Here is a 17,754-nt window from a genome sequence, read left to right on the forward strand (position 1 = left end):
ATGCAAACTATTAAGCCTTAAGACCAAGAGGAAGAAATCAAAACCAGTCCCTGGTCCTATTTAACAAACAAGAAATGCATGGGAATGGGACCCTCTAAAAATTAAATCCTGATGTGCATCAAAATATTTCTCAAAAAGAGTGAAAAAGAGAGCCTATATCCTGGGAAAAATATTTGGCAATGCTATATCTGTCAAAGAATTCATATCTAAAAAGTATAGAAAACTCCAACAAAAGCTCAACAAAAAAAGACAAGCAATCTACTTACAAAATGGACAGGGTATATGAAAAGACTTTTCATCAAAGACATTCAGATAAGCAACAAACACTTGATGAAATTTTCAAGGTCGTTAGCTATTACAGAGTTACAAATCAAAACAACAGTGAGATATAATCCAACTCCAGCAACAATGGCCAAGTCCCATAAAACAGTGAACAACAAATGTTAACAAGGCTGTGAAGAAGTCAGAATTCTCATACACTGCTGCTGGGAATGTAAAATGGTCCAACAACCATGGAAAGTAGGCTGGCATTTCCTTAAAAAGTTGAAAACGGACATACAATTTAATCCAGCTTTCTACTACTAGGTATATATCCTAAAGAAATAAGGGCTTTGGCACAAGTAGACATATGAAACTCCATATTTAGTGCAGAATTATTCACAATTGCAGAAAAGAGAGAAATAACCCATGTGCCCATCAACAAATGAATGGGTAGAGTAACAATGGCTCATTCATGTAATGGAGTATTATGCAGCATTGAAAACCAAAAACAATGACAAATTCATGAAATACTACACAACATGGAGAATCTAAAGGATATCCTGCTGAGTGAAATAAAACAGTTAAAAAGGACAAATATTGTACACTATCACAATTATAAAAAGTTAAAGTTTCACACAAAGAAAGAATCATTCTATGGTATGGTTAGCAGGGAAGTAAAGTAGGGAGTAGAATATTAATGGATAGTAAATACTAGTACAGGTTAAAGGAAAGACAATATGGAACAAATGGAGATTAGACACTGGGGATTATAATTAATATTTTTGTTATTGTTGTTGTTGTTAAGTGCCGTTGAGTTGTTGGCTACTCATAGCGACCCTATGAACAAAAGTCCTCGACACTTGTGTGACTTTTTCATCCTTTCTCCAGTTTCATAGGGTTTCTGGAGGTAAGCTATTTACAGAAATGGATGCCACTCCTGCTTTCAATAATTAATATTATGTAACAAAAATATATGATGATTGAAAAATAATATATTTCATAAATTTTCACTCAAATCACAATTTAAAACAAATTTTTTAGAAGAAAAGATATCCTTGCAATACAAAAAAAAATAAAAATCAAGAAATGGATGAGAAAATAGTACTTGAATTATATTTAAAGAGGTAGCTCTGGTAACTTCTTTTTGCTAAGTGCCATCGAGTTGTAGACTACTCATAGCAACACTCACGAACGAAAGACCTGAACACTCATATAACTTTCATCATTTCTCCACGTTCATAGAGTTTCCAGAGGCAAGCTGTTTGGAAGTGGATGCCACTCCTGCTTCCAAACTTGTTTAATCCGGGAGCTCCACCAAACACTGTCCACCATGGGTAACCATTATCACATTTGACACATCAGTGTCACAGTGTTCAGCATTACAGCGACCACGAGTTACCTCTCTACAGCACATGGACAGACAACTGCTATCTCACATAGAAGAATGTTTGACCAAAAACAATGATAAGGAATTGTGTTGCCAATCCAAAGGTTCAAATCTACAGTTGCTCCATGGGAGAAATGTGGGCAGTTCCTTCTCATGCAATTTATTGTGCCTGAAAACCCACTGGACAGTCAGCTATGGCTCATTCCAACAGTAGTACACAACCGCAAACATCATATTTATAGAGTACCTACTGTGTGGCAATCACCAAGCTAGGTGTTAAATGCAGGCACACTAAGTAAACAAGATAAACCTGTTCCTTATTGTCATAGAGCTTACAGTTGTTTGGAGGGCAAATGCAAGCTACCAGGTGATTCTGCTGATTGGGGCTGGGCCAGGTGACAGCAGGAAGGAGCTGAAAGCACAGCAAGAAAACCAAACCTGGCTGGAGAACGTTTCCCAGCAGAAGAGATGCATCATCTGAGATGTCAAGGTCTAGAGCATATTCACCGAGTAGAGGGGAAGAAAAACAAGAGAGAATGTATCCCTAGCAGAACGAAGATTATAAGGAAAAGTTCTGCATAACAGGAAGGACTGTACGTTCAGCACTGCTTCATTTATTAAGGGCTGCTGAAAGAAAGAGTGGGTGAGTGACATCAGCATGTGAGCATTTTTGGAAATCACACGGAGTACAATGTAAAGAATGGTTTGGAGACTTACATGACTGCAGACAAGGGGAGTTTTAAGAAGTGGTTGTCATAGTCCTCCTTCAAATGAAAGAAAACCAGGTGCAAGTATCATTGTTGTTATCTGCCACTGAGTCAATGCTAACTCTTAGCAACCCCATGAGAGAGAGAATTGCTCCATAGGGAAGCACTCTGGTTCTATAAAGATTTACAGCCTTGGAAAACCTATATGATCGTATTATACTACCCTACAGGGCTGCTATGAGTCAGTATTGACTCAATGGGGGATGAGGTATTTTTAATTTTAATCTTAAAGAAAGCAGCTTGTCAAGTCATTCTTCCCACAGTCCCTGGTGGGTTCAAACCTCCAAGCTTTTTTTCTTTTTTTTTAAAGAAAAATTTGTATTTAGAATTAGCCAGCTGGACTCAGTTTAGATGATCCCAATTTTTTTGGCAATATCCAAAGCATCATAGTCAGGAGCAAATTGAACATAGGCCTTCCTCTCTCCATCATGCCTAATCAAATTGTTACCCACATCAATGTCACAGAGCTTCTTTACAGCTTATTTGATTTGGTGCTTATTGGCCTTGACATCCACAATGAACGCAAGTGTGTTGTTCTCTTCTATCTTCTTCATAGCTGACTCAGTGGTCACTGGAAACTTGATGATGGCATAGTGGTCAAGCTTGTTTCTCCTCAGGGAGCTCTTCCAGGGGTATTTGGGCTGCCTTTGGAGTCTCAGCGTCTTAGGCCGCCAGAAGGTGGGTGACGTGCGGATCTTTTTTTTGTGGCTGTGGACGCCCTTCAGGACTGCCTTCTTGGCCTTCAATGCCTTTGCTTTGGTTTCAGTTTTGGGAGGGGCAGGGGCTTCCTTTTTCGCTTTCAGCACCATCTTCGTAGAAAGCCAAACTTCCAAGCTTTTGGTTATCAAAATCAAGAGCTTAACTGTTGCACCATGAGGTGCTCCCTTCCCCAAAGCACTGATGGAGAGAAAAGGAGGACAGGGCAGTAGAGTCAAGAGATAACAAGGAAGGGGAAGGAACGGGACTTAGAAGCTAATGGCCACACACAGCTTTGGATTGATCACTATTGATGCCAATGCCCCTGCTAGATCCTGAAACACATGTTATTAAAAGAAGCCAGTGTCCATTCTGGTGGATACACGGTAAGTTGTCATGCCTGTAGAATAACATACTGAAGGTCTATCAGACAGTGAATATGAGTCATGATCTCCTGAGAGAAGTCTGAGGAGACAGATCTGTGATAGACACTGTTGATGTACACATTGTTTCTTCCCTTAGGTTTGTATGGTTTTTATTTTTATGTAATCAGTATTCAAATCATGATCAAAAGCATAGGTCTGAATAGTATTGTTAAAGGAAGGTGCAGACTTCAAAATTAGATAACAACTTAAGATAAAAATCAGAAAGCGACAGTCGCGAAGACTGAAGAAGAGCCAGAAAAGTCTCAAGGACGCTAAAGGAGGAGAGATGTTGGAGAAAGTGGAAGAGCACCAAGTAAAAGATGGCGTTAAATGTGAACATGAAAGCGTCCTCTAGATCCTTAACGTTATAGAATGGCCAGGAAAGGAATAGAACAGAAAGGAGGGCTCATGAGTTGGTTCATTGTTGGTTGATTCATATAAAATGAGAGCCACCTGGATGTTTTAAAGTGATATGAGAAGTCAGTAGAGGAGAAACTGAAGATCCAGGAAGAATAGAGGCAATAAGTGATGGGTACTGTCCCCAAGGAAACTGACGGGGATGGATTCATAATCTCCAAGAGAGGAGATTAGGAAATAGGTCTGTACACTGAGAAGGCAGAGTGGTAAAAGAGATAACCACACAAACAAAATTGTGAACTATTACACAAGGTCAATGAGGTTATGCTGAAAAAAATTTTATGCATCAGTCTATAAGCCCATGTCAGCAAGGCTCACAGTTTTCAAAATCAAGCAGGTCTGAGCTGGTGATGACAAGTTTCAGGGAAGGAAGGATCACAGCGCCATCACCAACAGTGGGTATTTTTTATTTTATTTGAAAGCATAGTCTGGTTTATTATGGACTTGGTTTATTTCTTTCAAGTTTTTGCTTATGGGACACACAAATTTCAAGCAATGTCATTTTTCTTAGTGTCAAACCTTTGGGTCTTTGGCCTAGCAGCAGGAAAGAGACTATTCCAATCAATAACCATTTGAAAATGGAAATGCATATATTTAGGATGAGTGTGAGTGGAATCACCACCTTTAAGGCATTTTTCTTGAAAGCATCTTTTCCTCCTTCTATTGTTGTTGTTGTTGTGTAGCATTGAGTTGGAATTGACCTATAGCGGACTCTCCAGTGGGTTTGCAGAGGCGATTAATCCCACAGGAGGAGATTGCCCATTCTTCTCCCATGAAGCAGCCGGTGACCTCGAACCAAGTCCTTTCAAGATTGCAGTGCAGCTTCTTGATACTAGGCCACCAGTATTGGAGCTAGGCCCCTCTAGGAGGATCCCTCATAATTCTATTACAAAAGGTCACAATCTGATGAAAACTGATTGGTGACATGTCAGATCTGGTCCATAAATAAAGCACCGCTTCACAATTGGATGTGGAGTAAATTCCACGCTGCCTGCAAAGCTGTTCAAGAAAAGAAAAATTCACCCTGGGTGAGGAATCAAATATGACTGAAGAGGTAACACATTCCAACCCACTCATTTTACAGCACATACGCTGAAACCCAGAACACCGTATGGCTAACTGGGAGCAATGCCAGGACCCCAATCCAGGTCTCCAAACTCCCAGCCCCGTGCTCCTTCCTCCTCTCATAACATCTGTTTTTCCTGCTGGCAGTAAACTACTCAGAGGTAGCGCCCTCTTGAATCTTGTTCACCCATATCTCAATATCTGCTAAAAAGTTAGCTGACCACTCTCAGGGTGGATTGGTGTTGGGCATTTTTGAGGTTTCATGTGGAGCTGAACTAATGAATAAAGTCTTAGCAGAAAAATAAAACAAAACAAAATTTTAAAACACTGACCCACAATCAAATGGTTTATGGATTCTGAAAACCCCAGAAACCTTGGAAATGACTTGCAGAACAGAATGAGGTACAGCAGCCTCAGAGCCATCTCTTGTGGAAAGGATCCATGCCAGAGTTTCATCTGTCACAACAAGTTGGTAGGCACCGCACCCTTTGTCACTTCGAAAACTTGAGAACAGAAGTTTCCATGTTGTCTCTAGGACAGCTTTAACCAACTTGAATCCTTCCTAAAATATTTAACAGACTTTCTCCTAGCCCCTAAGGACTAAGGTTCCTTTCATCTTTTCATAATCAAACCTGCCTGATTTTCTGCAAGTTGAAATTGCATGTTTGCACATTAGCCAAGCATTCCACTTCATAGAGAACCCCTGCCAGGGTATACAGACATTTGAAGGAGTTAAGTTTCAAAAGTGGCATTACTTACATTTGAAGTTAATTTTGCTTATTTTGGTTTTTGTTTGTTTTCAAACAAGACCCTTTGAGTTTCTTCATGTTGCTGAAAACCATGTGCTGGCTTAAAGTTTTCTACTCTGGTTGAGACCAAATGCCTCTTAACTGAATCTGTTGGAAGGATCTCTAAAAGAAATTCTATTCCCTCTTAGCATTCTTCAATTTGAGTTTGGCTTAATTGGTTAATGGTGAAAATAAGTACTTACATCTTTGTCCCTAAATCAGAAGTTGCTGGTGTTGCTGCTGCTGCTGTTATATCCCATGCTGACAGCCTGCTGCAGTTTCTCACAGCTGGCAGCCACTGGAAACTGTGATGCCACGTCAGCTGCCCAGAACCTTTTTGCTTCAGCAACTGTTTCCTCACGGACTGATTCAGTGTAGAGAGCCTGAGGCTGGAAACATGGTCTGACCACCATATTGAGAAGGTCTAAATTGAAAAAAAAATTAAAAAGACCACCAATTGAGATTATAGGAACAGATCACACAAATCCCTCTGTGAGTTTAAGTGAGAATTTTAAGGAAGGTCTAAATATTATGTTGACTTTCTAAACAATCATGATAGCAGGTTAATAATTGACGGGGAGAAAAAAAGCAGCTGAGTTAGAAATTGAAAGAGTAAAATCTAGGGGCTCAAAACTAATATTACAAATTACATAGTTAATTTTAAAATGAGGAGTCTGTAGTGATTAAAAAAACTCTGGAAAAATTGGATGTTCATCAATAGCATGGGGGAAGTAAATATTCACAAATAAGTAGTCAAATGAGACATTTACGTCCCAAACTATTTCTTCTCATTGGAGTCTAGTCAGTTCCAGCTCTTAGCTGACCCTCCAATGAGTTTTTATGGTTGTAAATCAGATGGGAGGAGATTGCCCATCATTCTCAAAAAGAACCGTTGATGGATTCAAGCCATCAGAAACGTAGTTTGGGGATTAATAATAGTGTAAATTGTTATGCACTGTGCCACCAGAGCACCCTCCCAGAATGATGTAGTTGTTGTTGTTGTGTCATCTAGTTAGAACTGACTGGGAGCTGACCTTCCAGTAGGTCTCCAGAAGGAATAAATCACATGGAGGAGACTGTCCATCCTTCTCCTATGGAGCAACCAGTGGATTCGAACTACCTGCCTTTTGGGATCACAGCACAGTTCACCACTAGCCCACCAGCGCGCCCTGTATTATATACAGAATATTAAGGTATCTGATAAATGTGCTAACTTCATCTTATTTGGATGCACAATAAATACATTTGGCTCTGGCAGTCAGGATATCAGAAGATGTCTGATCTGGGAAAGTTTGTAGTCAGGGCATCTCCAAATTACTGAGGAGCAATGATGTCAATTTGAGGACTAAGGTGTGCCTGATTCAGACCATGGTCCTTTCAATCATCTGTTATGCATCTGAGAGCTCGACAATGAATACGGATGACAGAAGAAAAATTGATGACTTTGAGTTGTAGTTTTGGAGGATAGTACTAAATATCCCACGGACTGCCAAGAGAACAGAGATGTTTTGGAGAGGTTGAAGTCATATGGTTCCTTGGAAGCAGGGAAGGTGAAGCTTCACCTCGCTTACTTTGGGCATGTTGCCAGGAGAGGATCCTTGGAGAAGGGCACCGTGCTTGGAAAGGTGGAGGTATATCAAAGGAGAGGTAGCGCCTCAACAAGGTGCCTTGACACAGTGACTGCAGCAATAGGCTTGAGTGTGTCAGAGGTTGTGAGGATGGCACAGAATAGGTCTGAAATTGGCTCAGGATAGGGCAGGGTTCAGAATTAATGTACATGGGATTGCTTTGAGTTGCAAGTGACTCAATGGCACATAACAACAAGGCAGTGGGATTCCAAATAATTTCTTTTCCTTTCTCTTTCTTTGTCTCTCTGTCACTCTCTCTCTTTCTCTGTGTGTACTGTGTGTGTGTGTGTGTATGTATGTGTATGTATATATATATATGAAAAACATTAAGTAATAAGAAAAAATCATAAACTTGCTTTTATTATCTAAAAGACATTGCCAACTGGTAGCTTGCCTGAACTCTGATGTTTCTGAGTCCTTGCTCTGAATCTTAAATAGATTTGGGTTTTTCCTCTCTCTATTCTAAAAACACTCAAGAATTCTAAAGACATCCCAGTGCTTATCTGGAACAGACAAGCTATGACAAAGAAGAATGTAAAACACTCGCCCAGCCCGGACCTCACTGACCCTCCTCTGTGTGGAGATTGATGTCAGAGGTGGGCGCATCTTCCCTCGGATGGTGATGCGTACTGCAGAGCGGGTACCTGCCACACACACATTCACAGAGGAGTGTTTGATCCAGAATGTCTACAGAGTGTCTTCTGTGGGTGCTCAGAAATCACTGGGGAATATGCCGACTGAAGGAAGAAAGAAAGGAGCTGGAATTCCTCCATTCTAGCAAGAGCAAAAAATAGGTGAAACAAGCCCTTATATGTTACCAAATAATTAATAAATTTTACATAATTAGAATACAAGTGCAGTCACTGGCTACATTTTCTGAGTTGAATTATGAATAAAGTCATGCCTTTAGATATTCAAATAATTTTAATTACATGGAAAAAAATGGGACAGAGTTTTTCAAATTGAAATGATCACAGAAACATCAAGCTGTCCAATCACAGTTATGGCTGTGTAGCCAACAAATGCACATATGAATCATAAAACACATACTGTTTGTATCGTCATTTTTCTGAAAGGAGTAGGAGGAGCTCTCAGTTTCATATTAAGGAAAAAAGATTTTATTTCGGTAATAAAATCTCTGATTTCTAAAATAGGTTTCAAAATAACTTTTATAACACTGTTCTTTTACTTTCAATAACAAATAAATAAAAAAAAATGGATCTCAAGTTGAATTCCAACTCAGCAACCCTAGAAGACAGGAGAGAACTACCCCAGAGCAGCTGTAATCTTGGACAGCACCTCACAAATAACAGTCTTTATGCAAAAAGACTGCCTCATCTTGCTCCAGCTGGTAGACTGCTAAGTTTGAACTGCCAACCTAACAGTAAGTAGCCAAGTATTTAGGATCTCTAATTTAACCTGTTGGAAGGAGGAATGGCATCCACTTCTGTAATAACTTGCCTCAGGAAACCCTATGAACCTGGAGACAGGAAGAAAGGCACCCAAGTGTTGAGGACTCTCCTTTATAGGGTTGCTATGAGTCACCTGCAACTCAACGGCACTTAACAATGACAACAACAACGATTTAACCTGTGATTTTAGACAAAATAACTGATGATCCAGAGAGCTTAAATAACTTGCACAGAGCCCACAGTAGAACTGAGGAGTCCTGGCTGTCTGAAATCCCACACAACAGTGTTGTTGTTGTTGTTAGATGCCCTCAAGCTGATCTGAGTCATAGTCTATGTATAATTCAAACATATGTAGAAAGAATGAAACTCTGCCTGGTTCTATGCCAGCCTCACAGTCATTGCTATCTTTTGTAACCACATCAATCCATCTAGTTAAAAGTCTTCCTCATTTTCACTGACTCTCTGCCAAGCATAATGTTCTTCTCCAGGGACTGGTCCCTCCTTATAACCTGGCCTTTGATAAAGTCTCACCATCATGGCTTCTAAGGAATAACCTGGCTATACTTTTTCCAAGATAGATTTGTTTCTTCTTTTAGTAGTTTGTGATATTCTTTATCAGAACCTTATTTCTGAAGTATCAATTCTCTTTGGTCTTGCTAATTCATTATCTAGCATCCATATGAATCACATGAAGTGACTGAACAAAATCATGACTTAGGTCAGGCACACCTTAGCCTTCCAAGTGATAGTTTTACGTTTTCAACAATTTAAAGAGATTCATCCAATGCAAAACATCCTTTGATTTATTGAATCTTTCCCTGTCCATTGATTGAGGACCCAAGTTATAATGAGATCCTTGGCAAATTCTATCTTTTCTCTACTTACAATGTTGTTCATTGGTCCAGTTATGAGAATTTTTTGTTTTCTTTATGTTAAGGTAAATCCATATTGAAGGTTGTGTTCTTTTATCTTTATCAGTAAGTATTTCAAGTTCTTTTCACTTCCATCAAGCAAGGTTGGTCATCCGCTCATGATAGGTTATTAATAAGCCATGCTTCAATCCTAAGGTATTGTTCTTCTTACTGTAGTATAGCTTCTTGGATTATTTGCTCAGTATACATAACAAATAAGTATTGTGAAATAATGAAGTCCATATTGTATCCCCTTTCTTTATTTCAAAACATGCTGTATTCTCTTGATCTATTAAACCAACCTTTTAGAATATATACAGGGCCCACATGAGCACAATTAAATGTTCTAGGATTCTTATTCTTCAAAATGATACCCATTATTTGTTATGAGCCACACAGTCAAATATCTTTACCAAATCAATAAAACACAGGTATTTCTGGTATTCACTGCCTTTAGCCAAATCCATCTGACATCATCATTGATACCCCTCATTTCACATCCTATTTTGAATCCAGTTTGAAATTCTGGTAACTATCAATATATTCCTGCATCCACATTTATCCCCGGCAAAATATTACTTGCACATGACATTAATGTCATTGTTAGATAATTCCTTCATTCTATTAAAGCATCTTTGGAATACACACAATAGATCTCTTATAAGTCAGTTAGCCAGGCAGCTTTCGTCCAAATTTTTTTTCCATAGATACGTAAGCATGTCTGGCAATACATCCATCTGTTGAAATATTTCAGCTGGTATTCCATCAATTCCTGAACACTTGTTTTTTTACCAATGTCTTTGGTGCATGTTGGCCTTCTTCCATAAATATCTATTCTTGATCACATCTGGAAACAGTTGAACATTCGTTTTGGTACAGTGACTTTGGACCAGCGTGTATTCCTTCAACCTTCTTTTTGCTTCCTGCAACATTCAATATTTTGCTCCTAAAATCCATCAACATTACAACTCAGACTTGGGATTTCCCCCCCCCCCTCAATTCTTTTATTTTGAGAGATATTGAGGATGGTCTTCTCTTTTGGTTTTCTAACTCCAGGTCTTTGCACATTTTGTTATCATGCTTCACTTTGTCTTCTGGAACCACTTCTTGGATTCTTCTGGTCAGCTCTTTTATTTTACCATTTCTTCCTTTGGTGTTAACTATTTTGTATTCACAATGGATTAAGTTTCAGAATCTCGTCCATTTTCATCTTTTTTCTTTCCTGTCTTTCTATTGGTTTTTTTCCTGTTATTCTTCATGTATGAAGAATTGAATCCACAAATACTTTATTCATTACAAATAGCTTTTTTTTGTTTTTAGAACATAAATAGCAACTATCCAGATGGATCTCACTAAATGAAGTACACAGCAATCAAAGAAACTACATCTCAGGAAAGAGAAACTTGGTATCATCAAGTGGAACAAAGTTAGGGACCAACTGCAAAACAGTCCCATGATATAGTGCTGATAACATTAAGAATGGCTCCTGATGAATCCAGTGTTTTGTACCTAGAAAAGACATTCACCACCATCATAGCCTTGTTGTGTATACAAGCAGCACTTCATTACATATAGGAAAAGAATAATATGACTTGCTGTTGGTTGCTTGTCTGGCTATTAGTTTACTCTCCTTATCTTGTTTATAGGGAGCTCTGGTGGCCGAGTGGCAAGAAGCTGGGCTGCAATCCTGAAGGCACACAGTTCAAATGTACCAGCTGCTCCACAGGAGAAGGATGGACAATATCCTCCCATGTGATCAACTGCCTCTGAAAACCTGCCAGAATGTCAGCTATGAGTCGATTCTGACTCTATGGTACACAACAACAACATGTTGATAATAATTCAATTAGATGAAACATTATTATTGTTGTTTCATCTCCTCCAATCGACCTAAACTTCTAGGGACCCTATGAAACTGCAGCAAGGGGTTCAAGTGTGTCAAGATCCTGAGGATGGTAGAGAATAGGGCAGGGTTCAGATCTGTTACTCACAGAGTCATGATGAGTCAATTTCAATTCAGGATTACCTAACAACAGCAACCTATGACACACAGCAGAGGTGCTCTTTAGCATTTCCTATCTTTGCAGCAGCAGACAGATTTCATACACTCAGGGACTTTTTCTCCTTTGCAATTTATTTATTGTTATTTTAATGAAGGCTTACAAAACAGAATAATTTTATATGCAACCATTGACATATATTTTGTTGTATAATATTAATAATTTCAATACCCACCATATATAATCTCGCTTTTTCCATTTCTCCCCTGTAATTCTGATTTCCTTGAATCTTTCAGTACCTCTCTGTGTCTTCTTCCCTCTCTTTGATGACACTGATGATCATACCCTTATCAGATATTGCCTTTTCTATCATCCATCTTAATAGGTGCACATTACTTATTTACTAATTTTATTTTCCCTTTCAATCCTTTCCCATCCTTGATAAGCACCAAAAAAATAATTGTATGTGTAAATCTTTCTTTAATTTTTTGTAATAGTGATATTGTACAATATCTGTCCTTTTGTGACTGATTTACTTGATTCAGGTTCAAATTTGTGGTTCATAGGGTCACTAGGAGTGTCAGTCGACTCAATGGTACCTAAGAACACAAACTACTAATAGCTGTATATAAAATGTATTGTGATTAAATGTGCCAGTATGCATGCTATTTGTTTTCATACATAATTTTATGCAATCTGTGCAGCAATCTGGGTAATTCTTCTTTTTATGACCTTTTTAATTTTTTTTATTTTAATGAAAGTTTACAGAGATTTTGGATTTCCATTCATTCGTTGTTGCACACTTTCCTCCCTACCCACCCCTCCCCTCAGTTCACTTTTCTCTTTGAAGAAAAAAAAATACTTTCATTGTTATACAATCCTCCCAAGTCCACTTTATTATGCAGCTCTTATTCTGAACTCTTGTCATGAAAATAATACCTAATCATGTATTTCTTTAAATAGTTCTCTCCCTCATCTGTTTCAATGCAGTATACATTATTTATTACTTCTTTTCTTACATTCCCCCAACCTCGATATCAGTCCTGTTTTACAACAGTGGCACTATGCAGTATTTGTCCTTTTGTGACTGAGATCTTTCACTCAGCATAATGTCCTCCAGTCACCCATTTTGTAAAATATTTCATGAGTTCCTTGTTTTCCAATGCAGCCTAGTATTCCATTGAGTGTCTTTTATGCCCTTTAAAAAAAATAAATAAGAAAGCAGCAACTCATAGTCAATAACTTGATCAAAGTCCCACAGCTAACAAAGATAAAACTGTACTGTAAATTAAATTCAGCATCAAAAGCTTTCATTTTAACCACAGTTTATAGTGTTTCCTAAGTAAAAAATACACAACACAGATCTATTCCTTTGTCCACTCACTCATCCAACCACTGGGGTTTTCTCTGTGTCACACACTCTGCCTGGTATTGGAGACCTAAAGAGGAATTTGAACTCAGATGGCAGGAAAGAACTGACTTTCTGTTAGTAAGGGAGACAGACAAGCAAACAAACAAATGCATTATATACTGTCAGATAGGGGTAAATTCTATAAATTCAAAAAGTAATAAAGAGGATAGGAAGTACCTGGGTAAAAATTGGAAGTTATTTTAGGGAGAAGAGTCAGGTAACACTTCTAGAAGGTGAGATGACCCCAAGGAGAGGGTGTTCTATGGACAAATCTGAGTAGGAATGGCAAAGTGCAGGAACCCGCTAGTGAGAATGAACAGTAGGTTCAAATACCCTGGGGCAGTAACAGTCTTGGTCCTTTGGCAGTGTGAGGATATCAGAGATTCCAGCAGAAGTCTAAGAGGCTTAGAAAAGGTATAAAATTACCTCTCAGAGAATAGGAATATAAATACTAGGAAATAACCCCCTATGCTTTGTATACATAGAGTTTACAAAGGTAAAACAGTTTTATATTCTTATACCATTTGTGGGGGGGTCCTCTTTTCTCTGACACTCCGCCTTTTCCAGCAGATAGTCTTTCCCAAGGACTGGCCTTTACTAACAACTTGCCCAAAGTATGTGAGACAAAATTTCACCATCCTTGCCTTTCCAAGGCAGATTTGTTTATTCTTTTGGCAGTCCATGGGATATCCAGGATTCTTCTCCAATACCACAACTTAACGGCACTAACTCCTTACTCATTGTCTAACTTTCAGATGCACAGAAGGCCATTGAAAAGACCATAGGATGAATCAAGTGCACCTTCATTTTAAAATTACAGTGTTGCTCTTTAGTACTACCGAGAGGCCCTTGACGGCAGATTTCCCCAATGCAATACATCTTTAGATTTCTTAACTGCTGTTACCATAGATCTTGACTGTGGATCCAAGTTAAGAAGAAATTACTGACAACTTCAATCTTTTCTCTGTCATATACTTGTTGGTTATATACATATGTCATATACATATGTTGGTTAGGCCTTATCAGTGTAGAGTGTGTCCCAAAGCCAATCGCTTCTGAGCTCCAGAGCCTCAGAGGAAGAAGCTTAAATGGGGAAAGAGAGAGACTCTTGGAAAATGACTTTAGCACACAAGTCAGCAGACTCTCTAATTCCAAGGACTACCTGCTCCTGGAAGCAGTAATTGGCCAAGACGGCCCTTCCTCTGTAAGCCACGCTCTTCATGTGACCTACCCCAAAGAAGTGGTGGTGGTGCAGTGGTTAGCCACCCAGCTGCTAACTGAAAGGTCTGCACTTTGAACCTACCAGCCATTCTACATGAGAAAAGACTGAGTGATCAGTTTCTGTAAACATTAGAACCTAGATAAACCCTTGGGGCAGTTCTACTCAGTCATGTGGGGTTGTTAGGAATCAAAATCAGCACACTGGCATACAACACAGCACTGCCTTTTAAGATACGAAGAAATAAATGTCTCTTCTTAAAAGTTACCTGCTTAGCCTTTCTATGAAGATGGCGCCGAAAGCGAAGAAGGAAGCCCCTGCCCCTCCCAAAACTGAAGCCAAAGCAAAGGCATTGAAGGCCAAGAAGGCAGTCCTGAAGGGCGTCCACAGCCAAAAAAAAAAAGAAGAAGATCCACACGTCACCCACGTTCCGGCGGCCTAAGACGCTGAGACTCCGACGGCAGCCCAAATATCCCTGGAAGAGCGCTCCCAGGAGAAACAAGCTTGACCACTATGCCATCATCAAATTTCCCCTGACCACTGAGTCAGCTATGAAGAAGATAGAAGATAACAACACACTTGTGTTCATTGTGGATGTCAAGGCCAATAAGCACCAAATTAAACAAGCTGTAAAGAAGCTCTATGACACTGATGTGGCTAAGGTCAACTTTGATTAGGCCTGATGGAGAGAAGAAGGCCTATGTTCGACTTGCTCCTGATTGTGATGCTTTGGATGTTGTCAACAAAATTGGGATCATCTAAACTGAGTCCAGCCGGCTAATTCTAAATGTAATAAATTTTTCTTACAAAAAAAAAAAAGTTACCTGCTTAAGGATCTCACTGCCATCAAGAAAGAAGAGACAGGTGTGTAAATGCACCTTTTGGATCCCAAATCCCTGTACTGAAACCTCTTTGACCCTGCAGCCAGAGAGACCTCACAAGAATAGCAAAAAGTAGTGACAGATATCATTCCATTTGCTGGCACAGTGGACCCCTTCAAGCATTTATCAGGGAGTTAGTTTTAACAACCTACCGAGCTAGAGCTGGGTGCTTGGGGTCTAGGCTTGCTAGTGGAATGAGGTAATTTGGGGACACCTAAGTTGGCACAGCTAAATATCATTTTCACCACCTGCCAGAGGAGGGCAGAGGCCAAGACCTGCAAGGTGACTGGGCAGAAAGGCCTGCCTTCATGTACAGCTGGAAAGAGTCTGTTCTGATCAATGAACTACACCCTGAGTCACTCCTAATCTCAAGTCATAACCCATTACTTCCCTAATGAACTACATGACTGTGAGAAATCAATAAAGCACAAAGTCACCCACTTGTGGTATGATCTATTACAGCAACACTAGGCAACTAAAACCTTGGAGTGTGTTGAGATTTGTACCAATTTCTTTCAGGGGAATATAGTTAATCAATTCTAATTAAAGCTTCCCTGAGATATTTTACTTAGGCAGTTTGTGGAGGTGAGGTTGTAGCAGAAGCTATGTTCTTAACCAAAGAACACAGGCTCCTTCTTGTTCTTGTTAATTGCCTAGTCAAGTAAGACTCATAGCAACACTGTGAGCAGATCTGAACCCTGTCCTATCCTGACCCATCCTTTTCATCTCTAACACACGTGAGCCCATTGCTACAGTCACTGTCTCAGCCCACCTGGTTGAAGGTTTTCCTGTCTTTCATCAATCCTCCCTACACCTGTCCAAGCATGATGTCCCTCTGCAAGGAATAGCCTCTCCTAGCAACATGCCCAAAGTATTTGAGAGGAGGCAATCATTTCTCCATCTGTCATGATGTTGCTTATCGGTTCAGTGGTGAGAATTTTTGTCTTCTGGATGTTGAGTTGCAATCCATATTGAAGACAGTTTAGGCAATTTGTGGAGGTGGTAGCCAGGAAAGATGTTGTTACCCAAAAGAACCAGGCTCCCTGAGTCACTGTTAAATCCATTGAGGGCCTGTGGTGGCCAGAAGAGGAACAGCTCTGGGCTTCTTTCAAGAAACTCTGGGTCCCAGAAAGAGAAGGGTGATCTCACCAGGGAGAGACCCACCACTATCTCTGTGTGTCCTGCTCAGCCCTGCCTGAGTGAGAAAACAAAGCTGATTCAGGGAAAACCCCATTTGCACAGAAGCATAAACAGTGCAAGTGAGCTTTCCTATTCTTGGCAGGTCAGCAGTATCTTTGAATGCAAGTAAAGCATATAGTTGATGAGATGCCACATAGTGACAAGATAATGAAAGCTGAAGAGTCCCTGCTACCTCGCCATTACAGGCAAGTGGGGACACTGGAGAGATAACTATAAGGGGGATAACCTGTGTTGTGCTACAGAAACCAAATGTTGTTAAGCAGAGCAAGGTATTCCATCAATCAATTATCAGGGATGAAGTGTCTATGATTACAACACTGACACAAGAGAAATAAATGCACAGCACCATCCTGCAAAAAACTGATCCACAAAAAAGACATGTATAAAACTATTAAGGAAAAAACTTGCTGTCCAGTCCATTCTGACTCATGGTGCTGACCTGTGTGCAGCAAGGGGATCCCGTGATCCATAGGGTTTCCCAACAGAAATTGTGGTTTTTTATTGAAGTGGATCACCAGACTTTCCTTCCAAGGCACTTTTGGGTAAGCTTGAACCTTTAACTTCTGTTTGGCAAGAGAGCTTGTTAACCATTTGAACCACTCACAAATGACCTACTAAAGTCAAGATACAGTTCATTAAGAAATTGTCTGGTATTGACTGCTGGTAGGATTGTAAAATAGTACAACCACCATGGAAACCAGTTTGGTACTTTCTTAGAAAGTTGGGATAGAAATACCATTTTATCCAGAAATTCCACTACTATGTATATATCCCAGATATATCCCAGAAAAAGGAACTGCAACACAGAAACATGCAACACTATGTTTACTGCAGTATTACTTACAAGAGCAAAGAGGTAGAAACAACTCATCAATGGATAAACAGATAAAAACAATTATTTTATATTCTCAGTAGAGTACTATAAGCATAAAAAACAATTAAAAATTCAGAAAGTACTGCACAAATAACATCGATGCTTCTTGAAGACAGTATGCTAAGCAAAATAAACCCATCACGAAAGGACTATTACTGCAAAGGACTGTTATAAAAAGCTAAGGAAAGGTTTGGGGAGCTCTGGTGGCCTAGAGGTAAGAAGCTGTGCTGCCAAGCCTAAGGCACTTGGTTCAAATCCACAAGCTTCTCCAAGGGAGAAAAATGGGCAACTTCTTTCCATGTGATTTTTAAAGCCTCTGAAAATGTCCTGGGAGGATCAGCTGTGAGTCAATTCTGACACAACATCAACAAGGAAAGGTTTACACACTGATAGAATTATTTCTAAATGGTTA

General features: G+C 39.5%; 1 pseudogene; it reads right to left on the reverse strand.

Annotated features, from left to right (window-relative positions):
• Nucleotides 1-6,024: 6,024 nt before the first annotated feature.
• LOC102870534 overlaps nucleotides 6,025-17,754 on the reverse strand; it is a 66,377-nt pseudogene continuing 54,647 nt past the window's right edge.

This window comes from Elephantulus edwardii, unplaced genomic scaffold, assembly GCF_000299155.1.
Source record: "Elephantulus edwardii isolate Elephantulus edwardi_28Jun2011 unplaced genomic scaffold, EleEdw1.0 scaffold00061, whole genome shotgun sequence".
Classification (NCBI taxonomy): domain Eukaryota; kingdom Metazoa; phylum Chordata; class Mammalia; order Macroscelidea; family Macroscelididae; genus Elephantulus; species Elephantulus edwardii.